This window comes from Manis javanica, chromosome 8, assembly GCF_040802235.1.
Source record: "Manis javanica isolate MJ-LG chromosome 8, MJ_LKY, whole genome shotgun sequence".
Classification (NCBI taxonomy): Eukaryota; Metazoa; Chordata; class Mammalia; order Pholidota; family Manidae; genus Manis; species Manis javanica.
The window spans coordinates 18184635-18212500 of NC_133163.1; positions in this window are offsets into that span (position 1 = coordinate 18184635).

Genomic DNA, 27866 nt, shown 5'->3' on the forward strand with positions numbered 1-27866 from the left:
GAGGAAAATGAGAAAAGTAAAATACTCTGTACCCGTCACAGAGTAATTGGTCAAAATTGATAATGATGATGATAATGGTGAAGATTATGGCTTAAGAACAGTAGACTCTGACTAAATTTATTTAGTGTCTACACTCTCTCAATTGTTATTTTCAGTCTGTTATAGAAACTCACCCATCTGAAACTCATATTTCTCTCATAATCACTTCAATGAAAGGCAATATGAACATGTGACAGACTCATTTTGATCTCCAGCTTGGTGTTGGTTTCCTTACCAGCTCACAGGTAAGTGCTTCAGTTAGCTTTTTCTGCTAATACCTTCAAAACTTTGAGGCTTAAGGCAACAAACTTTATTATCTCTCATGATTCTATGCGTACTCTGGGCAATTCTTTCTGTCTGGGCTAAGTCATGTGATCTTTGTGGTTACACAGCAGTTGGATTTGGGTTAGGTAATCTGTCCTGTTCGCTCTCACAGGCGAGAGTTTGGCATGATGTCAACTTGGACAGTAACAGTAACTTGCCTGGGTGTGTTGCATAACCCAGCACGCTTTCTTGGGCTCATTTATGTGGTGGTGGTTGCAGAATCCAAAAAAAGGTTAAATTCCAATGTAGAAGTATTTTTAGGCTTCTACTTAGGCTATTTTTTCCAATGAGTCATTGAACAAAGCAAGTCACGTGGCCAAGCCTAGGTTCAGAGAGTGGAAAAATACACTTCACCTCTTGCTAGGAGGAGCTGCAAGTTCAATGGGTTATCTATATAGGTAAAGGAGGAATTTGCAGCTATTGTAGTATTGCAATCTACTGCATTCTATTTTACAGCTACTCACTACTAAAACTAACCATAAATCCCATTCAAAATCCCATTCCATATCTTCCATGAAAGCAGCAACTTGTGTGTGGTATTCATCACTTACATTAATTGAAGAAGTTTTGACTGAAGAGGAAGAATCTGAGATTCACCAAGTCATTCTTCCTTTATAATTTATACTTTTAGTTGAAATACTCATTTTTATTAACTTTATTTAAGGTACAAAAATGACTTCTATTTAGGTACACTAGAAAGACTGCCATGTACAAAAAAACAAGAATTTTATTTAATAAATCCTGATATGTGCTCTTTAGCAAGTCATTTAAACTCATTGCATCTGGTTCTACAATAAAAATGGGAAACTAATTTGATTTTCTCACCTGTGAGACAAATGAGCCAGCATCAATTATAATGTGAGACAAAATATCTTAATAGTAAACAACTAAATAATCAATGTCTTTGAATTTAATTGTTTTAAAAATGAAACCTTATTTATCTAGTTATCTATATATTCATTTAAAAGTCTTTCAATGAAAACCAATTACCTTTTGATTAATTACATTATAATGGAGCCAGTATATAAATACAGAGCCAGAGACAGTGTAGGTATATACCCAGCAGTTTCAACAGCATTAATTTTTCCTGCATCTTCTAATGCTTTTGTTCTTTGGTGACTGAAAAGGAGGCATCTCTGTAACTTGCTGATTTTCATCTAGGGCAATTTTGCCCCCCCAGCATACATTTGGCAAAGTCTACAGTGATTTTTGATTGTCACAACTTAGATTGTGTACTGCTAAACAGAATATAGTGTGCGGAGCAGTGCCCCCACCTACCCAACCAAGAATGATTCAGCCGCATATGCCAATAGTTCCACGCTTGAGATACTGCTTTAACGGAGTGAAGAACTCACCATGGTGGTATTACCATGATGACCATGATGATGGCTGTGGGGCAGAGAGCAAAGTGGAGAGGGGGGGGCTTCTCTTCTATTCCTTCTCTCCACAAGTGGCCACCTTCTCTGCAATGTAGCATCTTGAATTCCCATGTCCACTGAGTGAACCCATGCCTGTCTGGTGTTTCCCAAGGCTCACTCATCATCAAGGTGGCCTCTTTTTCATCCAGCTTTACACTAGCATTTCTCTATTGTTGTTTTCTTGAAGCATTATCTGAGCTACTGACTCGGTCTTTAAAATTGATGAGGTACCATCAGCCATTTCAGTTTTTATCAAGGGAACAGAGGCAAGGGGAGTTAAGTTCTGGCATTTGTTTGGGAGGTGTTTGTTTTGACTGTCTGATGGCTGCATACCAGCCTGAGGGAGTCACAGATGTTGGTGTGCAATAGCATAATTTTCCTGCCACTCCAAAGAGTCTTCTGTGTTAATCTCCTGGCATGTCTGGCAACTTTCAAAATAGAAGTTAAAGGCAATTTCATGAAACAGTGAAAAAAGATTCAAAGTTCTTATTCGTCTTTGTAAGGACAGAGAAAATTGCTAGTGTGCAGTTGGCCCTTTTCATTACTGAGACCACGGGGCAGCTTGGCTTTCACTGGGGCCAATTGATTTTCACAGCTGGTGCAGGAAAATCTAAAGATGATATGAAATGTGAAAAGTCTCTTTGTCCAGACCCTGAAGCTCATGGGTTCTGCAGGGTCTTAATATCTGGGCCCCAATAAGACATGTTAAAATCTTCTGAAATAACTGGGCACCAACCAGACAACAGTTACTTGTTCATGTGATGCGTGGTGTGAGTAGGTTACGGCCTGCCATATAACTTTCCTTCAAATTCGCTCTTTTCCCTATTACGTTAAATAGCATTATGTTACATGGCACAAACCTGATTTCACCTCTCGTACCAAATAATTCCCCCATCTACCATGACTTGCTAAATAATGGTTCCTGCCTTCCCTTTGTTTTGCAAAGGACAGAAGATAATACCTACCAATAGAAAGTGGTCTGCATCATAGGTGTTTGTACCTTAATTTCTTTACTTTATTGGCTAATTGATTTTTCCTTTCCTTATTATGAAAAGATGGAAAGGCCATGAGACTCTGAGGCTGGGCTTCCATACAGGAGCCCAAGGTAGGGATATAGTTACTGGAATTGGGAAGAAAGGGGAGGATTTGATCACATAGAATAATGTCAATGTCCTAATGGTGTGGGCACACTTATGATAGGTAGCACCATGCAGTAGAAAGTATGGATATTGAGTCAGTAATTCTGGCTTCCAAACTCTGCCACTGAGAAGTCAGGGGATCTCAGATAGTTACATTAGCTTCATTGTCGGGAAATCTAAGAAGCATGTCAAAGTGCCGGGGATGTCGTAGCACTTAGCATGATACGTTCTTCCTCTCCCATTTGGTTCATTGGAAGTTAGGTTGCAAGCCTGAGTCTTGCTCATCAAAGCTTACTTGATGTTGAGTCCTGACCCGTGGAAAGATCTTCTTATATTTTTTAATAACAGAATGGATCCTATATTTTGGGATACAACTGGAGTGCTACTTTACCTGGAAAATGTCTATAAAATGCAAAAAAAGTAGTGATAAAACACATCATTAAATCCAATAAAACTATTATCTGAAGCAGCAGCCAGCGCACATTTGACCAGGGTCCACTTATACAAGCCAGTTACCTTTTACTCAATGTATTTCTACTTTCTGTTTGAAAAAAATAACTTGATGACAAGCACTTAAAGAGCAAAAATGAACTGTTTCTAGTGACACATGATCATTGCATATTATTCACTTCATAAAGGAAAGAGATGTTAGAGTAGATGAGAGTATTCATAAAATTACCTAGACATTGGACTGAAACCCATATTAAAGATATCAAAAACCACAATATTTTAACAGAATATCCCAGATAAAGTGTAAACTTATGAGCAAACTGGCAGTTAACAGGTAATATATATTCCCCTCTTGCCCTTATCAATACAATTTACAGTGGACATTTTCATTCTAGGCTGTCTAGATTCAGATCTAGACCACAGATATGGATTTAAAAACTTTGTCACAAGCAGAATCATGTTTGTTTTAACTTCATCCTCTGTGTCTTGATTTTTTTTCTGGCCTGGAACAGTTGTAAGAGATATTGACTAAATGTTAGTGGGGGAGGACACTGATTATTTTTGCTGCTGACATTTATGTTCTGTCTTTTTTAGTTATTTATTAATTTATTCAATAAATATGTGTTGAGTACCTACTACGTTCTGGTACTTTAAAGACACCAGTGAACAAGATAAAGTTTCTTTCCATCATAAAACTTACTTTCTAAAGGGGTCTGACAGATAAAAAATACCAAGCATCATATGTAAGTCGATCAAATATTTTGTTATAAAGTGGTTATATCGTGGGAAAAAGAAAAGTAAAACAGAATAAAGGACGTCAAGAGTGCTGGGAAGGTGAAGAAGGGATAGGTTACATTGTTAAATAAGAAGGTTAGAGCAGGGATTTAAAAAATGACTTCATGGAAAGGATAACAATTGCTAAGCAAATATCTGGCAGAAGTGGGTCTTAGGATAAGAGAGCAGCAAGTGCAAAATCCCAGAGGCTGAATCTGCCTTTAAGTTTCATTAACTTCCATTAATTTACTCCATAAGCATTCACTGACCACGTAACAGACTGCAACTCTGTAAAACTGATCTCAAGAAAAGGAGAAACACTGTACAGAGAATAAAATATTTAATTCCAGACAGAACTTAAAGTATCATGAAAAAGGCAGGGTGGCACTGAGGTAAGATAATAAAACTGACAGTGACGACAAAGGCAGAAAATATTCTTTCTTACTAACTACCAAATTTTATGTGGCTTCAGAGCACTGAACCTGAATGTCAGTAAAATAGAGTTGGAGAAAATTATGTCCGTAATATCACTTGCTCACTGCTGTATCTACCTGTTTCTAAGACAGTTCTTGATAAGATAGTTAATTATATATTTTTGAAATGAAATATTAAATGATCTGGCCCTGACCCCAGTTTTATTCATTCTGTCAAATACCCTAGTCCCCAAATATTAATTTTTTTTCTTGATGTTCTTCCTTATGGGTCCCCTTTGGCAGTAAATTTAAACTCCACTTTGTTTTTTTCTCTTTGACAAGATGAAGATGATGCTAATAACATTAATTTCTTCAAAGAGGTCTCATGAAATAATGTACTACCTTTAAGATACTTAAAATGTTCCTGGCACATAATTAATGCTACATATGCTTTGACTATCTTTACTTTTTATTTCTCTTTGTAGCACTGATAGATAAATAATTATGTATGTATTACGCAGTGGGACTCCTATCTCCTCTTAACAGGTTGTTGTTTACAATTTGAGGGCAGGTTCTAGATCAGGATTTAGATAATATTTAACTTTGTGTTCAGTGTAGGTTCTTGAAAGCGGTAGTTTCAACATAATAGGAAGGCTCATTGTATACAAGTCTACATGAGTCAGAACAAGCACTGAGATACTCGTCTACCGGAGCCTGTTTTGTAACAGAGCTCTGTTGACCCATTCATTCATCCAACGAAGGTAGAGGTAATGGGAGTGACCGAGACGGTGATTAAGAGAATGATGATGCTGAAACAAAGGAGTCATATGCAATCCATCTTATTACATTCAGAATAAATAGTTCCAAACTCTGTTTGCTGTATCCGTTAGCAGGACTGTCTTTATTGTGTTGTTTTACAGTTTTGTTAGTCTATATTGGAAACTCCAAAATGTCCTATCCCACTATGTCCTCTCACTGTGATTCACTTGACTGATGCACAATAAGTCCTGGCGAAGAAAACACAAGAACTGTATGGGAAGGAGTTGAACATCTGAAGTGTAGGGGTTCAGTTCACCACAATCCATCTTTAGGACAGAGCTCCACACAGAAGCAGGGGTGCCCTCCCATTCCTTAGAGCCATTCTAGTTCTTATAAATATAACCCAGCTGTGGAATTCTGAGGGCAGAACAATTCCTTCACAGAAGAAAGGACTATATTTGGAAATAATTTCTCTCCTAACACTATATAACAAGACACCAACAATCATAAAACCTAATGCTCAGTGAAAAACATGGGGTTTCTGACTATAATCAGTCAATCAACAGGCATTTATTGAAAATTTACTCCCTGTTCAGCCTGAAAGATGCTCAATGGGAGAGAAAAATAATGTACATATTTTTTCCTCATTTATGGATGCCACATTTCATTTTAAAATGTAATATGGCAGCGTATGAGAAATAGTTTCAAATAAATGAGGAAATGAGAACTAAAAACAAAAATCGTAGGAAGGAATAATAAAATTATGTGCTCTATAGTTCTGGACAGATGCTAGTGATGGACTATTAATCTGATTTTCTAGCAGCCAGCAGACAGAGCAAGCAGCCAGAGAAAAGAAGACTCAGAAATGTCACGGTAGCTGTATTTTTTTAAAATTAAGAAAACCCATGAGGACAAGTATTTAATTTATTTCTTTAGTCTCTGTACCAAACAACACATTCATTGAGTGTAAATAGGCACTCCGTTAGTACATATATATCAGCAGGGCATTTGTGTTTAAATTCGGAACACCTCACATTAAATCACATGTAACATATGTAAGAAGAGGAAATAGCATGATATCAAAACTACCTCCAAAACTCCATTACACATTGTCAGCACTGTTCCTTCCTTCAGAAAACTTACATGCATGTAAATAGACAAAATTAACAAAATAATAGTCAATAAATTTTAGAGCCTCAGATTTACTATTTGTAATATTTTAAAGAAATACCTCACTTCAAAGGCCAGGCATAAGGGCTTAACCCATCTTATAATCAGTAATTTAAAGTAAACAACCAATTCTGTTTTTTTCCCTAATAAATGAACTCTGCACCTCCATTTCTTCTAACACATATCACAATCAATTTAAAGTTCCATGAATGCTAATGAAGAACCAAGGATAAATCTAATTAAATTTTGTGCCAGTGTAGCACTCTAATAATTGCCTTTAATTTGAAAAAAAAAATTTCTTCCTCTCTCTGTTGAACCAAATCACAGCACAGTAGCATGTCTTCACTCAATATCAAGCGATAACTGAATTTTCTAGCTTATCATTCCACTCTCCTTTTATATCCTATAAATCACTGATTAAATACACTTTACTGGCTTAGTGATTTATATTAAAACTCAGGAAAGAGCTCCCCAAATGGAGCTCTACCACAACATAGGTAATGTCACAAAAACTCAAAATCAAAATCCCTTGCCAATGGACCTCTGATAAGGAGCCTTTCATTCTAAATAGGGTTAACTGGGCATTTCTGCGTTATTTAAAACTTTCTTGTGCAGATGACTAAAGGAATGCTGCCACCTGGAAAGCATTAGCAAGGTTAACGTAAGAGGTATACAGAGACAAGGAAAGAGGCTTTCTGCCTCACCTCTTTTCCTGCTTTCCCTGACCAAGCAACTGAGAATGTTGGTCTTCTGGGGGAAAAAAAAAAAAAAAATCTGATCAAAACCTATTTACTAAAATTGATAAAATGCTCCATTACTTCAGGATCAAAGAGAAGTCAAGAAAAAAAATCACTCCTAAGGGGACCTGGAGAGCCCATAGAAACCCATCAACAGACAGGCGAGTGACAGACCAGGAAGCAATTGTAGAGCCATCAACCTAACTGCCTATGAAATCTACCCTGAATCCGCACTCTGCCATCCGGAGAATATCATCTCTAGGTGAGAGCACCTGGGACCTGTCAGTCATCCAAGCCCAGAGAATTAAGAATTATATTATAATTGTCTCCGTTTCATGGCCTTAGTTGTCAATGAACCAGAAAAGTACTAGGCTCAAAAACAATTTGCTTTGTAAAGGACTCCAGGAAATGAAAAATGATGTGGTATCTTACGGTTGTTACTATAGAAATGCAGAACAAACAACATTTTATTTTTAATGGTCATTCCTAAAATACTATCCAGATTGTTATCAATTGCTACCACTGGTACATACTGTCAATAATGCTAGATAACTATGCTGTAGAGACATTTTCTTTATACATAATGGTTTTTACCAGTTTCCCTGATTAAACATGTATTGCTTAAATCATAAGCAAAAAATTCAGTAACTTTGGAATGATGATTAAAGAGTAAAATTTAATGTAACTTATTGAAAAAGGATCAAGTCTTTCAAAGAGAGCAGAACAGTTGATTTTGGGTTTTTTTGGCATTATGTTTCTCCACGATAGTTTGGCAATTTCTTTTAAATGCCATCCTTTTTAAGGATCTTAATACTAATAGTGATGTAATGTCAAACTCAATGGAAGGTTTTTTGAATAACTTTTTATTTTGAGGTGCATACTATAAAATACACAAATTTTTATGTACAGCTTGATGCATTTTGACAAGTGTATGTACACTCAAGTAACCATCACCAAGTTCAATATATTCAACATTTTCACTGATTTTTTCCCCACTCAAGTATTTCATACTTTCACTCCCCTCCCCTATGGTAACCACTTCCTTTCACTCACTCCACTCCCTGGTAACCACCAGTCTGTTCTCATATCTGTAACTCTATTTCAGTTCTGTTTGTTTATTTGTCTTGTTTTTTAGACTCTACATATAGGTGAAATCATATGGTGTTTGTCTTTCTCTGACTTATTTCACCTAGCATAATATTCTCTGGATTCATTATCACAAATATCAAAATTTCATTATTTTTTATGGCTGAGTAATAGTTGGTTATATACATGGACCACATCTTTATCCATTCATCTATCAGGTGACATTTAGTTTGTTTCTATATTTTGGCTATTGTTAATAATGCTGTGATAAGAATAAAAGTAGATGTATCTTTTCTGAATAGTGATTCATTTTGCTTTAGGTAAATTCCCAAACTTGGAATTGATGGAACATATAGTATTAATTTTTTGAGGAACTCCATACTGCTTTCCATAGTTGATGAACCACTTTGCAGTGCCTCTGACAGCATATGAGGGTGCCCTTCACTTCACATCCTCACCAACAATTGTTCTTTCTTGGTATTAGCTGTTCTGACTGGTGTGAGGTGATATCGCATTGTTTTGTGTTACATTTCCTTGATTAATGACGTTGAACACCTTGTCATGTGTCTGTTGGCAATCTGACTGTCCTTTTTGGAAAAATGTTGGTTCAGGTCCTCTGTCCATTTTTAAATTGGATTATTTGGGTTTTATTTTGTTTTTAGTGTTAGATCATTTCTTTGTGTATTTTGTGTAATAGCCCCTTATCAGATATATCATTTGTAAATATATTCATTCATAGTGTAGGTTGCCTTTTTGGTTTTTTGAAGGTTTCTTTTGCTGTGCAGAAGCTTTTTAGGTTTTTTTAAATTTTTGCTTTTGTTTCCTCTGCCTGGGGAGAAATATCCAGAAAAAAATTACTAGTGCTGCTATTTGAAAGTTCACTGCTTCTGTTTTCTTTTAGTAGTTTATGGTTTCAGATCTCTATTCCATACAAATTTTAGTATTATTTGTTCTAGTTCTGTGAAAAATGCGATTCGTGTTTTGATAGGGATTGCATTGAATCTGTAGATTGCTTTGAGCATTATGATCATTTTAACAATATTAATTTTTCTTATCCTTGAGCATGGAATAACTTCCAATTTATTTGTTTGTATGTCTTCCTTAACTTCTTTCATCAATATTTTAGAGTTTAGGAGTAAGGGTCTTTCACCTCTTTGGTTAAATTTATTCTTAGGCATTTTATTCTTTTTGATGCAACCCAGTGAATAGTCTTGAAAATGAAAGAGTACACTTACTATTATGTTAAGCAGTTCACCAAATCCAATTTTGGTAAAAATGAAAGCCATTTCCACAATATTTAATGGCCCAAATGACTAAGTTTTGAATATGGTAGCATGAGGCTAGTTTGCAGCCATGGGTTTGAAGTTGCCCTTTATAGTTGAGGTGACTATTGGAACCATCTGTGGATGTATTTGCTTAATGATGAATCATAATTTACAATTCGATAGCACTTCATATTTTTAAAAATGTTTTCACATGTGCTAAACCATTGGATCCTCATAATAACTCTATGAGACACATAATCATGCTGGTTATTTTCTTCATATGAGGTCTTTTCTTTATATGTAAACTGTAACTCATGAAAATCAGAAACATTGTCTTTTCTTGAATGCAATCACACTGCTAGTCAGGAGTAAACCTGACGCTTGTGTTGGGGCCTTGGTGGTCCAGAGCCTCTTTCCCTTCCACTCAATTGTCTAGCAGACCCTACCAAGTGAAGCAGATTTACCCCTGTTACATGTAGGTGTAGTTTCCAGAAGAGGGGTTCCCGGCCCATGAATTCTTTGAGACTGAATTACGGCAAGGGCAGTAAGTTGGGAATCTCATGGCTCAGTCTCTCCTCACTTGCACTGGTCAGGGACCCCTTTCACATGGCTCCCAAGCTCTCCCTCCCCTGCAGTTCTCTCGAACCCCCTCTGGCACTCTGTGGGTGGGTTCCTGGTGACTAGCAGGCCCCTGAGCAATTACGTACCAGGAAAGAAGGGGAGAACAGAATGGGTGTTTCCTCTGCACCCCGACCCTGGACTGACAACCCTGTGACTGACCAACCATTCTAACCCAGGTAAAACATCTCATAGAAGGGCAAACAGGATACAGTGGGCGCTATTAAGGCCAGGTGGGAATCCTGGTCAGCAAGTTCCATTTTTCCTACGGTGGGTAATTGTCTATTTGCCTAATGTGTTTGTATAGCTATGTCATCTAAATCTTGCCTATTACTACTATATACAAGCTTTGCATAGTCACATAGAATATTTTAAATTGTAGTTTAGTCAACCTTATCATGCTCAAAAGTTGTCTACATCTCAGCTGCATAAGAATTTCAGTGCTGTTTTAGATTAAAGTTGTGAAGTATCAAAAACAGTTTTTAATCCCCAATTTCCCCCAGTTTGGTAAGCAGAAAAACAGTTGAATATTATATGTGTGGGTTATATTTTTCCAAAAACATGAATTTTAATCGTGTTAATGACAAGAATTTGCTGGTTAAATGCAACTTAAACATCTGCAAAAGATGACGTTTTTATTCAAAGATTTGCCATCTCTTTTTCTTTGTGTCTTAGATGAAATGTGGTATTCTTAGTTCGCCTTTGATTTGTCTTTATCTTCCTTGCAGATACAATCATCTCCCTTATAATACCTATAATGACCCTGCCTTTGGTCAACAGTCTTCCAGAACAATTATGCTACCATTATATTGGTGTTTCAAAAACACCAATCATTAACTTCCTCCTGGTTTCAGCCACTTGACATTTCCTGACTCAAATTTAGACTTAACTGACCTGTGTTTTGTGTCCTAAAATCCTGTTGTCCTTATCCTGCTGCCCATTTATTTCTCAACCTGGAGCAGAATTTCTTAAGCAGCATCACTACAACTGTACTTTCTGTATCTACCCCTTTTCACTCAATTCATATTTACCATGTTTTTCTGAAATATAGTATGAAAGGATTTGTTAGTGTTATCTTAGCCAGCAACTTCATATAGAAACATACTGACTGCTAAAATTGATCTCTTCCTACTAAAAATATTTTCCCTTTGCATTTTTTTCAAATAATATATTTTTATATTTAATCTAACCTTGGAGTTTTACATTCTACAGTGTAAAGAATGACAGTTGGAGAGAGGATTTTGTTTGGCTGGACTCAGGTATTGAGATTTTCCTGTTTAGAAAGAGTGAGTTCCTGTTGCTTAGATGGAAACATCATATTTGAAACTGGGGATGAAGTCACTGACTTTTTTCCCCTCAAATGTCCTCCAGTGATGGTGGCAGTTTAATCAGTGATGGAAGCCATTTTATGTATTGCACTAGAATAGCGTAGTCCCAGGTCAGATGGTTTAAACAGTAAGGTTTTAATGTGAAGCCTAAATAGAAATTTCTTCCAGAGTCAGAGGAGTTTGGGAAGTTCATATTTAAGTGAAGTTCTTGCTGTAAAGCTGCTTCTTCATATAAGCTGTAATTAATGAGAATATAAGGGATATTGGAAGGAATGTCTGGAGACATATTCCTGCCTATTACAAGAATCCCTTAAATCATACTGTTGATGTTGTGTTATCTAGCATCTCTTTTACTTCACTGCACTAGAAATTACCTGCTTAATTATTGGACTACCCCCTGTTGAGCCCACGTAGACCTCCTGAAACTTCTCAGCCTAGAATCCTGTTTCTGTCAAATGGAGTAACAGATAACTCATTGATTCCTTCCTCTACCAACAGCCTCTTTAAAGGAGTGAACAGATGTTTAGTTCTCAGCCACCTAACTACATACCACTTACCCCATATCCTTTCTTCTTTATGCAATACAGTTTAACTTTCTCCCAAGCAAAAAAATTGCTCTGAATCCTGAAACCTTCAAGGAAATTCAATTTAAAGTCCATTGTTTCAAAGGAAGAAACAATTTGAGGAGGAAGTAAGGTGGAACTTTCTAGCAGGTGGCATAAAAATGTGAGTAGCTGTGTTGGAGCAGAGTGGGCTTTTATTATTCCTTAAATCATGAGATGTTAGTTGCTCTCTTAGTGTGCCCATCAAGGCGGTCTCTTACAAAAGGCTAATTTTCCATGGCTTCTCTCATACTAGGAATACCAGTAATGCTTGACTAGCTATTTTGGGATCAACTATTTTTCAATCAATAGAAGAGTGGTAGTACCTCAGAAAAGGTTTTCTTCATTCTTTATGACTATTGTTGGCTTTATCCATAAAGAACATTAAAAATAATCACCGGGTCTTGAGAAGTAATCAGACACGAGTAATGTTGCTTGGTGGGGTGGGAGGAAGAAGGTTGAGAGGAAGGGAAGGTTGAGAATACTGAAACTCTACCCCTCCAAATAATAAGTGAAATACTTCCTTTCTTCCGCAGAGCTACGTCTTTCTCATGCCCCATTTCCTTGCAGCTAATTCACCCTAATGCAATAACAATGCCTGAGCACTTCTGTTATACAGCTGTCCTTTCTCACTTTGACTCCCCCGGTGACTAATTTGTCACTCTTGTTACATACACTCACTCCTTCCCCTCCCCCCCCTTTTCCTTTCATCATTCATCCTCATTTCTGTGATCTTATTTCTCTCTCCTCTGCTCTCTCTCATCCAGAGATAAGAAAAGCAGAACATTTGCACTTTATCATCATGACCTATGAGCAGACTGCCACACGAGGGACAGAAAAATGAAAGGATAAGAGGTTGTCATAATGCTGCTTGGGTTTGAAATGGGGGTTCAAAAAAGTTAATAGCAGAGCACAGCATGGAACTTTGGGTCCATTAAATTATAATATATTCTAATTGTAGGATTTTTCCCCCAATGTGAAATCAACTGTGTGACTATAACTGTAGTTGATGTGACTAAAGTTGTTGTCTTAGAAGGGTTCACTTTGAGCATCTATACTTAGATCCAGCCCAGTGGCACCACATTCACAGAGACTTCTGGAAGCTCTTATGGAAGGAAAAAAAAAAGACAGTGCAATGTAAAGCTGAAGAGTGACTTCAGGTCTGTTCTTCGAGATGTTTACTAAAGGACAGTTAGACCTGGGAGAAATACTGAATGTCAGCACAAAACTTGCAACTACATTTTTATACTTAAAGTTCAAAATAGCAGGAAAGAGCATATTGCTATCTAGGTTTTAAAATCTCATGAGTATTTTATTAGAAATTTAATCCATCTGTTTATGATTAATTGATTCTGTGCTCATCAAAATAGTGTCTGCTGCAGGTGATAGTGGATTGAGGAAGACTTCAAAGGTGTTTTTAATTTTTTTTTTAGGAAATTAAGGTTTGCCATGAATAGAACACAACCTATGCTACACAAATTCTTAGTTTGCTCCCAGCTAGAACTTTGGAACGTGTAACTCTTTTCTAAGAATGCCAGACCTGGACCATTTACTCAGGCTTCTTTCCCTGTGTGTTTAATGGGATTGTTTATGTGAACTAGAAAACTTTCACTTCCTGCCTTAATGGTGACCTAAAAGGAGTAAACTGCTATTTCATAACTTTAACATTTTGAAGATGGAATTAGGTCTGGTCTTCTTTAGTGTCCAGAATTTATTTAGTTCTCCCTTCAAAGAAAGCATTTGGCAGGAACTAATGTACAGAAGAGACAAAAAAGACAGACATTAAACACTACAAGATGTGAACTGAATGGTTGAAAGTAATTTTCAGATCTTGCTGACAAGAGATATGCATGATAGTGGGAAACAGCAGAGAGGTTTAGATTAGCTGTGTGATGAAAGAGATGCCTTAAGAGGGGGAAACAGAGGATTTAAAATTTTTTCCTTTTCTTTTCAAGGACATGTTCAGATTGGGGTTCTTGGACAGTCGCTCTCATAATTTAGGGAACTGATGTTCTCAGGGTATCCTATTTTCTAATGCAAGAACACCTACTCTTCTTAATAAAACTGAAGGAAACAATTGCTCTGAAAGAGATACAAATTAGAAATAGGAGAATAAATTCCTAGTTTAAAAAAAAATCACATAATCATTATAAGCTCACCAAAGACAAATAGACCAGCTTTTTATGTTACCTCTGGTACTGTTATAGACAGTGATTTAAAGATCTTTATTTTGAGAATTTGCTTCCTCATCTCAAATCAGCCCTGACTCAGTGGCAGTAGGCATTACTATGCCATTAAAGATAATTGGCCCAGGTGGACTAGAATGTTTTAGAACTTCACAATGTTGAAACCACCTAAGATAAATGCAATTGATTATTTGCTCATATTGTCTTTCATGAAAGTTGTAGTGATGTTTGCAGAACAGTAAGAACTGGGATTGGTTTTTTCCAAATAGCCATCTTCACTGGCCTGACCTATTTCCATAGCCACCTAAAATGAAAGATCTGGCATCAGCCCTTGCTGTCATAAAATCAAATTTTACGTGGTAATGAAGAAGATTGCTTTTCTATTTATGTCAGCTTTACTGACATATAATTCATATATCATCAGAGTCACTCCTTTACAGTTACATTTCAGTGGTTTTTAGTATGTTAGCAGAGTCGCACAACAATAACCACTATGCAGTTTTAGAACATTTTCATCTCTGAAATGTGTCTATGCATTTACCACCTTGAACTTTTTACATAAATGGGATCATACAATCTGTGGTCTTTTGTGATTGACTTCTTTTTCTTAGGATGTTTTCAAGATTCATCCATGCTGTAGATTGTACTAGTTTTTCATTCCTTTCTATTGCTGAATAATATTTCATAGTTTGGAAATACCACATTTTTCTTATCCATTCATTAGTTGATGGACATCTGGGGCTGTAGCTACAGGGGGAGGGATGTTCCCAGCCTGGAGCGAATCTCCCTATGAAACCGGTGAAACCAAAATAAGTCAAGGGAAAGGGGAAGTTGGACAAAAGGTTTTTATACCTTACAGTCGCTACTTAGGCTTGGCACCGACCATCTCCTTTGGCCATGGTTGACTCTCTGCTTCCACTGCTGGGGGAGTTCCTTCCAGTAGGAACTCTGTGAGTGGGTCCTTGGTGACTGGCAGATGCCAGATCAATTGCATACCAGGAAGGGAGGGAAAGAGAAAATGGCTGTTTTCTCTCCACTCCTTTCCCCAGAAGCTGCTGGAGGCTGCAGTGGTAAACACTTATTGATCCCTAAATGGACTAAGGCCAGGCAGGATATTGTGGAAATTCTGCCATTTATCCCACAAGGGTGTTTCCACTTTTTGTCTATTATGAGTAATGTTGCTATGAACAATCATATGCAAGTTCTGTATGGATATTTGTTTACATTTCTCTTGAGTAGATATATAGGAGTAAAATCATGGAGTAATATGGTAACTCTATGTTTACTATTTTGGGGAACTGTCAAACTATATTCCAAAGAGATTACATCATTTCATATTTCCATCAGCAATATGAGGGTTCCATTATGTCCACATCCACAGCACATTTGTTAGTGTCCCATTTTTTAATTGTAGCCATCCAAGTGGATATAAAGTGTTATCTTATTGTGGTTTTGAGTTATATTTTCTTTTGACTAGTGGTGCCCCTTCATATATGCTCACTGAGAGTTGTACATATCCTTTGTAGAAGAGTATTCAAATCCTTTTCTATTTTTAAAAATTGAGTATTTGTCTTTTTATTGTTGAGTTGTAAGTGTTCATTATTTTCTCTGGATAATAGTCCCATACCAGATAGATGATCTGAAAATATTTTCTCCCATCTTGTGGGTCCTTTTCACATTCTTGATAGTTGCGCTTTGGAGCACAGATATTTTTAATTTCAATGAATGTCAAGTTGCCTTTTTTTTCTTTTGGGATTTTTGGTCATCAAAGAAACCATTATCTAACTCAGGGTTCTGAATATTTATTCCTGTTATATACTTTTAACTTTTACATTAAGGTCTTTGAACCATTTCAACTTAATGTGAGGTAAGGGTCAAGCTTCATTCTTTTCACACGGATATCCAGTTACACAGATACTATTTTTTGATAAAATTATGCTTTAGGCACTCTTGTCTAAAATCAATTGACCGAAGATATGAAGGTTTATTTCTGTTCTTGTAATCCTTTTCCATTGCTTATACCTCTTTGTTTATGATAATATCACTCCTCTTGACTCTTGTAGCTTCATATTAAGTTTTGAAATTGCAACATATGAATCCTTCAACTTTTTTTGTTGTTCTTTTTTTAATATAGTGTTGGCTATTGTAGGTGTTTTGCACTTCTATGTGAATTTTAGGACCAACTTCTCAATTTCTGCAAAATGGCAGCATGAATTCTGAGAAAGATTATTGTTGAATTTGTAGATCAGTTTTTTAGAGTATTGCCATCTTCACAATATTAAATTTTCTAATTCATGACCACAGAATTTCTATCAGTTAACTACGTCATCATTAGTTTCTTTCAATAATATCTATAGTTTTCAATGTATGAGTTTTGTACTTCTTTTATTAAATTAATTTCTAAGAATTTTATTAGTTTTGATACTCAGATTGTAGAAAAACATATTTTTTTCTTAGTTTTATTTTCATGCTACCATTGTTAGTGTAGATAAATATAATTTATTTTATAAGTTAACATTATGTTTAACTGTTTAGTGGCTATAATGTTTTTCTGTGGATTCCTTAATATTTTCCACATATAATGTCATGCTATGTATGAAAAATTTTACTTTTTATTTTCCATTGTGATCTCTTTTATTTCTCTTTCTTTCCTGATTTCCTGGCTAAAACCTCCAGTACAACTTTGAATAGATATGGGACTACTGGATGTCTTTGTCTTTGACTTATGACAGCATACAAGGAAAGCTGTCAATCTTTCACAATTATGAAGTAAGCTATGAATTTTTCAAAGACTACCTCCCTTTATCAGATTGAGGATATTCCTTTTGATTTCTAGTTTTTGTAAGTGTTGTTTTAATCATGAAAGGATGTTGGAATTTTCAAAATGATTTTTCTGCATCTCATTGAGATAATAATGTGGTTTTGCCATTTATTATATTAACATGATGCTTTACATTGATTTTTCTATCCTGAACCAAAATGGCATCTCTAGGATAAATTCCAATTGGTCACAGTATGAACATTTTTATATATTGCTGAATTTAGATAGCTGGTATTTTGTTGAGACACTTATATCTATATTCATAAGAAATATTGGTCTATGGTTTTCTTTAGTTGTCTTGCTTTGATGTCAACATGATACTGGCTCCATGGAGAACAGTGGGACATGCTCCTTCCTCTTTTACTGTTTGAAATGGCCAGTGAAGGGCTGATGTTAGTTGTTACTTAAATGATTGGTAAATTTGCATAGAAACTATTTAAGCCTGAGCTTTTCTCTGTGGAGAAATTTTTGAATTCTAATTCAGTCTTTTTGGTTGTTATATGTCTATCCAGATTTTGAAATTCTTCTTGAGTGAGTTGTAGTACTTTTTGTCTTTCTAAGAATGAATCCATTTCATCTAGGTTATTTAATTTTTTGGTATGTTATTCTTAATAATACTTCTGTGTAATCTTCTTACTTCTCTATTGTCTATACTAATATATCCTCATTCATTTGTGATTTTATTAACTTTGCCATCTCCCTTTTAACCTTGGTTATAATCTAAAGCTTCATCAATTTTGTTGATCTTTTCAAAGAAGCACACTTTAGTTTTAATTTTCTCTATTATTTTTCTATTGTCTCATTTATTTTTTTTACTCTTTAATTATTTCACTTTCTATTTCTTTTGGGTTTACTATAGTTTCACAGCTTCTTAAACAAATCCTGGTTCTCAAATGGATCTCTATAGAGAACTTTTAGTGGTTAAATACATGAATGGTTAAAGAATGAATGTGTAGAAATCTCAATGTCAAGTGTGTCTGCACTAATGGTTTTTGCAATAATGGCAGATAACATGGAGGGTTATCCATATCATAGGCAGCAATTAAACTTGAAGTAACTAAAGACTAATAGTTTGGCAGTTGGAATGCTGTCAAGATGTATAAGATAGCAAAGAAGACAAGTAGGTCTTAAAAAAACAGGAAATGTAAACTCTGAAAAGACATGTTTTAGATGTCTTGCTTAAACTAAGCATCTTCACTGCCTCCTGGTCCTCACTGAGCCTCTCACCGTCCAGATCCAGTCACTCTTGACAGCTTCTGCTCACTTTGTTTCTAGGTTCTGCCAAATGGAAGCGCAAGTCAGAGAAATGCTTATTATAGAAAGAAAGGTAAAAAGTAGATCAATCTAACATAGGGGAGAAATTCTCTAGAGATTTTAAAGCTGAGAAATATATGTTGTTGGATCTTTGACTGATGGTCAATATTAAGAAATGTGCAGGTGTCTGAACATCTTTGCAGTTTCTATCAAAAACCCAAACCACTCTGAAGATGATTTTCCATTATGCTATCCAATGTTCCATAAAAAAAAAATCTAAGAATAAAATGGTAATTCACGGTTCTGTAAACAAACATTTTTTTTGCTTCAACACTGCAAAAAAAGCAAGACATTTTTTAAAAGCAAAGTCAAGTAATGATGAGTACATTGGTATTTGGCTTCAAAGTGTATAAATGGATGAATATAAGTACATGTATCTACATCTACATATATAAATATGTAAATTAATCAATATATGAATGACATGAAATATAAGTGGTCAAATGGTTGAGTTGAATAATAGTTTGAATACATTGTCCCTGATTCATTTACATGGCAATACTTACAAGCATACATAAAAACATCTTCACATAGATTCTCTAAAAATATGTATCCCACTGTATGTGAAAATAGAACAAGTGATTTTTAAAATGCTATAAAAAAACTTCATAAACTGTATTTTAAAAGGCTATTGAAATACTTTTTCTCTTAACTATAAAATACTGTACAGGACAGGGGCGGAGCCAGGATGGCGGTGTGAGTAGAGCAGTGGAAATCTCCTCCCAAAAACACATAGAGCTATGAAAATATAACAAAGAAAAATCTTCCTAAAATAGAGACCACAGGACACAGGACAACATCCAGACCACATCCACACCTGCAAGGAACCAGCACCTTGCGAAGGGGGTAAGATACAAGCCCCGGCCTGGCGGGACCCGAGCGCCCCTCCCCCCGGCTCCCGGCGGGTGGAGAGAAACCGGAGCGGTTTCTTTTTTTTTTTGGCTAGCGCTTTTTGGAAGCCTTAGAGGGACGGGCCCCCGTTCGTTGCTGGGGAGGTAGGGTGGCGGGACCGGTGAGCAGGTGCCTGGGAACGGCGCTGGAGGACAAAGAACACCCCGCGTTTCTCCCTGCGGGACCGGCGGGCGGGTGCCTGAGACCGGTGCCTGAGGGCGGAGGAGGTAGCGCGTTTTTCCCCTTTTTTTTTTTTTTCTCTTTTTGGCAAGCGCTTTTTGGAAGCCTTGAAGGGACGGGGACCCCAGTGCTAGGGAGGCAGGGTGGCGGGACTGGTGAGCGGGTGCCTGGGACCGGCGCCTGAGGACAAAGAATATCCCACGTTTTTCCCTGCGGGACCGGTGGGCGGGTGCCTGAGACCGGCCCTTGAGGACAGAGGAAATCGCGCGTTTTTACCCTTTTTTTTTCTGTTTTCTGCGAGTGCTTTTTGGAAGCCTAAAAGGGACAGGGACCCCGGTGCTAGGGAGGCAGGGCGGCGGGACTGGTGAGTGGGTGCCTGGGACCGGCACCTGAGGACAAAGAATATCCCGCGTTTTTCCCTGTGGGACCGGTGGGTGGGTGCCTGAGACCGGCACCTGAGGACGGAAGAAATCGCGCGTTTTTCCCCTTTTTTTCTCTCTTTTTGGCGAGTGCTTTTTGGAAGCCTTGAAGGGACAGGGACCCCGGTGCTAGGGAGGCAGGGCGGCGGGACTGGTGAGCGGGTGCCTGGGACCAGTGGTGGAGGACAAAGAATATCGAGCGTTCCTTCCCTGCGGGACCAGTGGGTGGGTGCTTTTTGGAAGTCTTGAAAGGACAGGGACCCTGGTGCTAGGGAGACAGGGCAGCAGGACCAGTGAGCGGGTGCCTGGGACTGGCACCTGAGGACAAAAAAAAAAAAAAAAAAAAAAAAAATCGCTTGTTTTTTCCTTTTTGTTGCTGTTGTTGTTTTGGTTTGGAGAGTGCTTTTTGGAAGTCTTAAAGGGGCAGGACAGGTCACTTAGACCAGAGGCAGGGAATCTGGGGATCTCTGGGCACTCTAACCCCCTGGGCAGCAGGGAGCACAGAGGCCCCTTACGGAGATAAATAGTCTCCTGGCTGCTCCCCCTCCAACGGGGCTCCACCATTTTGGAGGAACAGCCCCAGCCAGGCCAAGCCCATAGCAACAGCAGAGATAAACCCCAAAGCAACTGGGCAGGACAGGAAGCAGAAGCCCTGTCTGCGCACAGCTGCCCAGCACAAGCCACTAGAGGTCGCTATTCTCCCAGGAAAAGGCTACAAACCAACAAGAAGGGAAGCTCTTCCAGCGGTCACTTGTACCAGCTCTGCAAACTATCTCTATCACCATGAAAAGGCAAAACTACAGGCAGACAAAGATCACAGAGACAACACCTGAGAAGGAGACAGACCTAACTAGTCCTCCTGAAAAAGAATTCAAAATAAAAATCATGAACATGCTGACAGAGATGCAGAAAAAAATGCAAGAGCAATGGGATGAGATGCAGAGAAAAATGCAAGAGCAGTGGGATGAAGTCTGGAAGGAGATCACAGATGTCAGGAAAGAGATCACAGAAGTGAAACAATCCCTGGAAGGATTTATAAGCAAAATGGATAAGATGCAAGAGGCCATTGAAGGAATAGAAGCCAGAGAACAGGAACGAATAGAAGCTGACATAGAGAGAGATAAAAGGATCTACAGGAATGAAACAACACTAAGAGAAATATGTGACCAATACAAAAGGAAAAACATTCGTATTATAGGGATACCAGAAGAGGAAGAAAGAGGAAAAGGGATAGAAAGTGTCTTTGAAGAAATAATTGCTGAAAACTTCCCCAAACTGGGGGAGGAGATAATCGAACAGACCATGGAATTATACAGAACCCCCAACAGAAAGGATCCAAGGAGGACAACACCAAGACACATAATAATTAAAATGGCAAGGATCAAGGACAAGGAAAGAGTTTTAAAGGCAGCTAGAGAGAAAAAGGTCACCTATAAAGGAAAACCAATCAGGCTAACATCAGACTTCTCAACAGAAACCCTACAGGCCAGAAGAGAATGGCATGATATACTTAATGCAATGAAACAGAAGGGCCTTGAACCAAGGATACTGTATCCAGCACGACTATCATTTAAATATGATGGTGGGATCAAACAATTCCCAGACAAGCAAAAGCTGAGGGAATTTGCTTCCCACAAACCACCTCTACAGGGCATCCTACAGGGACTGCTCTAGATGGGAGCACCCCTAAAAAGAGCACAGAACAAAACACACAACATATGAAGAATGGAGGAGGAGGAATAAGAAGGGAGAGAAGAAAAGAATCTCCAGACAGTGTATATAACAGCTCAATAAGCGAGCTAAGTTAGGCAGTAAGATACTAAAGAAGCTAACCTTGAACCTTTGGTAACCACGAATCTAAAGCCTGCAATGGCAATAAGTACATATCTTTCAATAGTCACCCTAAATGTAAATGGACTTAATGCACCAATCAAAAGACATAGAGCAATAGAATGGATAAAAAAGCAAGACCCATCTATATGCTGCTTACAAGAAACTCACCTTAAACCCAAAGATAAGCATAGACTAAAAGTCAAGGGATGGAAAAACATATTTCAGGCAAACAACAGTGAGAAGAAAGCAGGGGTTGCAGTACTAATATCAGACAAAATAGACTTCAAAACAAAGAAAGTAACAAGAGATAAAGAAGGCCACTACATAATGATAAAGGGCTCAGTCCAACAAGAGGATATAACCATTCTAAATATATATGCACCCAATACAGGAGCACCAGCATATGTGAAGCAAATACTAACAGAACTAAAGAGGGAAATAGACTGCAATGCATTCATTGTAGGAGACTTCAACACACCACTCACCCCAAAGGATAGATCCACCGGGCAGAAAATAAGTAAAGACACACAGGCACTGAACAACACACTAGAACAGATGGACCTAATAGACATCTATAGAACTTTACATCCAAAAGCAACAGGATATACATTCTTCTCAAGTGCACATGGAACATTCTCCAGAATAGACCACATACTAGCTCACAAAAAGAGCCTCAGTAAATTCCACAATATTGAAATTCTACCAACCAATTTTTCAGACCACAAAGGTACGAAAGTAGAAATAAATTCTACAAAGAAAACAAAAAGGCTCACAAACACATGGAGGCTTAACAACATGCTTCTAAATAATCAATGGATCAATGAACAAATCAAAATAGAGATCAAGGAATATATAGAAACAAATGACAACAACAACACTAAGCCCCAACTTCTGTGGGATGCAGCGAAAGCAGTCTTAAGAGGAAAGTATATAGCAATCCAGGCACACTTGAAGAAGGAAGAACAATCCCAAAGGAATAGTCTAACATCACAATTATTAAAACTGGAAAAAGAAGAACAAATGAGGCCTAAAGTCAGCAGAAGGAGGGACATAATAAAGATCAGAGAAGAAATAAACAAAATTGAGAAGAATAAAACAATAGCAAAAATCAACGAAACCAAGAGCTGGTTCTTTGAGAAAATAAACAAAATAGATAAGCCTCTAGCCCAACTTATTAAGAGAAAAAGACAGTCAACACAAATCAACATAATCAGAAATGAGAATGGAAAAATCACGACAGACTCCACAGAAATACAAAGAATTATTAAAGACTACTATGAAAACCTATATGCCAACAAGCTGGAAAACCTAGAAGAAATGGACAACTTCCTAGAAAAATACAACCTCCCAAGACTGACCAAGGAAGAAACACAAAAGTTAAACAAACCAATTACAAGCAAAGAAATTGAAACAGTAATCAAAAAACTACCCAAGAACAAAACCCCGGGGCCGGACGGATTTACCTCGGAATTTTATCAGACACACAGAGAAGACATAATACCCATTCTCCTTAAAGTGTTCCACAAAATAGAAGAAGAGGGAATACTCCCAAACTCATTCTATGAAGCCAACATCACCCTAATACCAAAACCAGGAAAAGACCCCACCAAAAAAGAAAATTACAGACCAATATCCCTGATGAATGTAGATGCAAAAATACTCAATAAAATATTAGCAAACAGAATTCAACAGTATATCAAAAGGATCATACACCATGACCAAGTGGGGTTCATCCCAGGGATGCAAGGATGGTACAACATTCGAAAATCCATCAACATCATCCACCACATCAACAAAAAGAAAGACAAAAACCACATGATCATCTCCATAGATGCTGAAAAAGCATTTGACAAAATTCAACATCCATTCATGATAAAAACTCTCAGCAAAATGGGAATAGAGGGCAAGTACCTCAACATAATAAAGGCCATATATGATAAACCCACAGCCAGCAGTATACTGAACAGCGAGAAGCTGAAAGCATTTCCACTGAGATCGGGAACCAGACAGGGATGCCCACTCTCCCCACTGTTATTTAACATAGTACTGGAGGTCCTAGCCACGGCAATCAGACAAAACAAAGAAATACAAGGAATCCAGATTGGTAAAGAAGAAGTTAAACTGTCACTATTTGCAGATGATATGATACTGTACATAAAAAACCCTAAAGACTCCACTCCAAAACTACTAGAACTGATATCGGAATACAGCAAAGTTGCAGGATACAAAATCAACACACAGAAATCTGTAGCTTTCCTATACACTAACAACGAATCAATAGAAAGAGAAATCAGGAAAACAATTCCATTCACCATTGCATCAAAAAGAATAAAATACCTAGGAATAAACCTAACCAAGGAAGTGAAAGACTTATACTCTGAAAACTACAAGTCACTCTTAAGAGTAATTAAAGGGGACACTAATAAATGGAAACTCATCCCATGCTCATGGCTAGGAAGAATTAATATCGTCAAAATGGCCATCCTGCCCAAAGCAATATACAGATTTGATGCAATCCCTCTCAAATTACCAGCAACATTCTTCAATGAATTGGAACAAATAATTCAAAAATTCATATGGAAACACCAAAGACCCCGAATAGCCAAAGCAATCCTGAAAAAGAAGAATAAAGTAGGGGGGATCTCACTCCCCAACTTCAAGCTCTACTACAAAGCCATAGTAATCAAGACAATTTGGTACTGGCACAAGAATAGAGCCACAGACCAGTGGAACAGATTAGAGACCCCAGAAATTAACCCAAATATATATGGTCAATTAATATTTGATAAAGGAGCCATGGACATACAATGGCAAAATGACAGTCTCTTCAACAGATGGTGCTGGCAAAACTGGACAGCTACATGTAGGAGAATGAAACTGGACCATTGTCTAACCGCATATACAAAGGTAAACTCAAAATGGATCAAAGACCTGAATGTAAGGCATGAAACCATTAAACTCTTGGAAAAAAACATAGGCAAAAACCTCTTAGACATAAACATGAGTGATCTCTTCTTGAACATATCTCCCCGGGCAAGGAAAACAACAGCAAAAATGAGCAAGTGGGACTACATTAAGCTGAAAAGCTTCTGTACAGCGAAAGACACCATCAATAGAACAAAAAGGAACCCTACAGTATGGGAGAATATATTTGAAAATGACAGATCCGATAAAGGCTTGACGTCCAGAATATATAAAGAGCTCACATGCCTCAACAAACAAAAAACAAATAACCCAATTAAAAAATGGGCAGAGGAACTGAACAGACAATTCTCCAAAAAAGAAATACAGATGGCCAAGAGACACATGAAAAGATGCTCCACATCGCTAATTATCAGAGAAATGCAAATTAAAACTACAATGAGGTATCACCTCACACCAGTAAGGATAGCTGCCATCCAAAAGACAAACAACAACAAATGTTGGCGAGGCTGTGGAGAAAGGGGAACCCTCCTACACTGCTGGTGGGAATGTAAATTAGTTCAACCATTGTGGAAAGCAGTTTGGAGGTTCATCAAAATGCTCAAAACAGACCTACCTTTTGACCCAGGAATCCCACTCCTAGGAATTTACCCTAAGAACGCAGCAATCAAGTTTGAGAAAGACAGATGCTCCCCTATGTTTATCGCAGCACTATTTACAATAGCCAAGAATTAGAAGCAACCTAAATGTCCATCGGTAGATGAATGGATAAAGAAGATGTGGTACATATACACAATGGAATACTACTCAGCCATAAGAAGTGGAAAAATCCAACCATTTGCAGCAACATGGATGGAGCTGGAGAGTATTATGCTCAGTGAAATAAGCCAAGCGGAGAAAGAGAAATACCAAATGATGTCACTCATCTGAGGAGTATAGGAACAAAGGAAAAACTGAAGGAACAAAACAGCAGTGAAGTTACAGAACCCAAAAATGGACTAACAGGTACCAAAGGGAAAGGAACTGGGGAGGATGGGTGGGCAGGGAGGGATAAGGGGGGGGGAGAAAAAGGGGGTTATTAAGATTAGCATGCATGGGGGGGAGGGAGCAAGGGGAGGGTGGGCTGCACAACACAGAGAGGACAAGTAGTGACTCTACAACATTTTGCTAAGCTGATGGACAGTAACCGTAATGTGGTTGTTAGGGGGGACCTGATATAGAGGAGAGCATAGTAAACATAGTATTCTTCATGTAAGTGTAGATTAAAAATTAAAAAAAAAAAAAAAAAAAAAGAAAGAAAGAAAGAAAGAAGGAAAAGGGGGATTACTCCTTAACAGGATAAAACTATTGGTAAATCAAAGATCAACGCATGCTTTAAATATCCTTAATGTTGATCACTTAAAGGGTGTCAGATGATCAGCTATGGAGGTACTCTTTTCCGATAATATTCCTTTCTCTTAATTAAAAAAAAAAAAAAAAAAAGCCGTTACTGTGTGCTGACCTCCAATGAGTTCTGCACAGTGGTATAGAGGGCATGTCAAAGTGTGGGCAAAGGGTCTGTTTGTTTCTATGCAGGAGATCACGGCCTAGCTTGGATACCCAGAAAATGAACTAAGATACGATATGAGGAGGAGCTTCCGGCATCAGCACTCTCTGGAGGACTAGTGCCGGGGGATGATCATCAAAAAGCCTCCACAGGGATTCGGACGATGCTGCGGTTGTGGCTGCATCCAGCCCACCATCTCCTGGACTTGCCATAAGAATGAGGAGGGAGATGTCTAGGCTGGCATGTGCATACAGTGAGACAACGAATTTGACCGGATCTGTACTGTTGGAACTCAACCAGGAGTTGGGAGGGGTGCAAGTTGTAGCACTCCAAAATCTCATGACTATAGACTATCTATGGTTAAAAGAACATATGGGATGTGAACACATCCCAGAAATGGGCTGCTTTAATTTGTCTGATGGTTCAAGTACAGTTGGACAATATCCATCATATCATAGATAAATTTTCACAAATGCCTAGGGTGCCTAAATGGTTTTCTTGGCTTCACTGGAGATGGATGGTAATTATAGATTTGCTTTGTTTATGTCACCGTATTCCTATTATGTTAATATATGTGTGCAAATTAGTTAGTAGTTTAAAACCTATACATACTTAAGGTACTATACAAGAAGATATGTCAAAGAAATAATCAATCCTCCCAAGTTTCCTTCATATGCTACATCTATAGCTTTTCTTCTTCCTTCCTAATTACAACCCTTAAATAGAATTCGTGCCTCATATCGAATTTACCGAGTATCATAATTCCTCCAGGTGGTAAAGATACCTTGAGACAAGTGCTGGGCATAGAAGCCACAGGGCATAAATCTGCAAAGAAGTAAAAAGCTAACCTTTGCAAACAATATGGCTTCTCTCTCACTTACCAACTTTACATTTCCCTGTATGGCCCCGGAAGATGACTGGTTAGCCAGAGACGGGTAAGATTCCTCAAGGGAGGAACAACCTAAGACAGGCACAGTCGCAGGGGGGCCATCAGGTGAGAATTTGGGGATCAACAGAGGTGAGGCTCAGAACCTCACCCCCCCTGCTTTGAGAGAAATCTTCTGCATCCATGGATGTCTTGATGCCCTTGTCTAGCCTGGATTAATACTTGGTCCATAGGCACACACCTGATCATCTGATCATCTACATTTGCCTTCTTACAGCACTAAACTATGTTTTCTACCTTTATCTTGCATCTACCTACCACTTCAGCATTTTATTAAAAATAAAAATAATAATAATAGTAGGAGAAATGGGGGATCAACATATAGATCAAGTACAAAAATCAAACGAATATTCATATTTGACCTGATTGTTTATAGGTCATATTGCATGATCAAAACCGAAAGTTTCTGTGATGACTGCCCTTGTACTGTTCACCATGTAAGAATTTATTCACTATGTAAGAATTCGTTCACCATGTAAGAACTTGTTCGTTATGCTTCAGAAGATTGGAGACTGACGAGAATTAGGCTTGAGATGGATTAATGATTGTACATTGAGCGTTGACCCCCCTATACTGAATTTTACTGTTGTTAATAACCATTTGATCAATAAATATGAGAGATGCCCTCTCAAAAAAATAAAAAATAAAAAATAAAAATAAAAAAATAAAAAAAAATAAAAATAAAA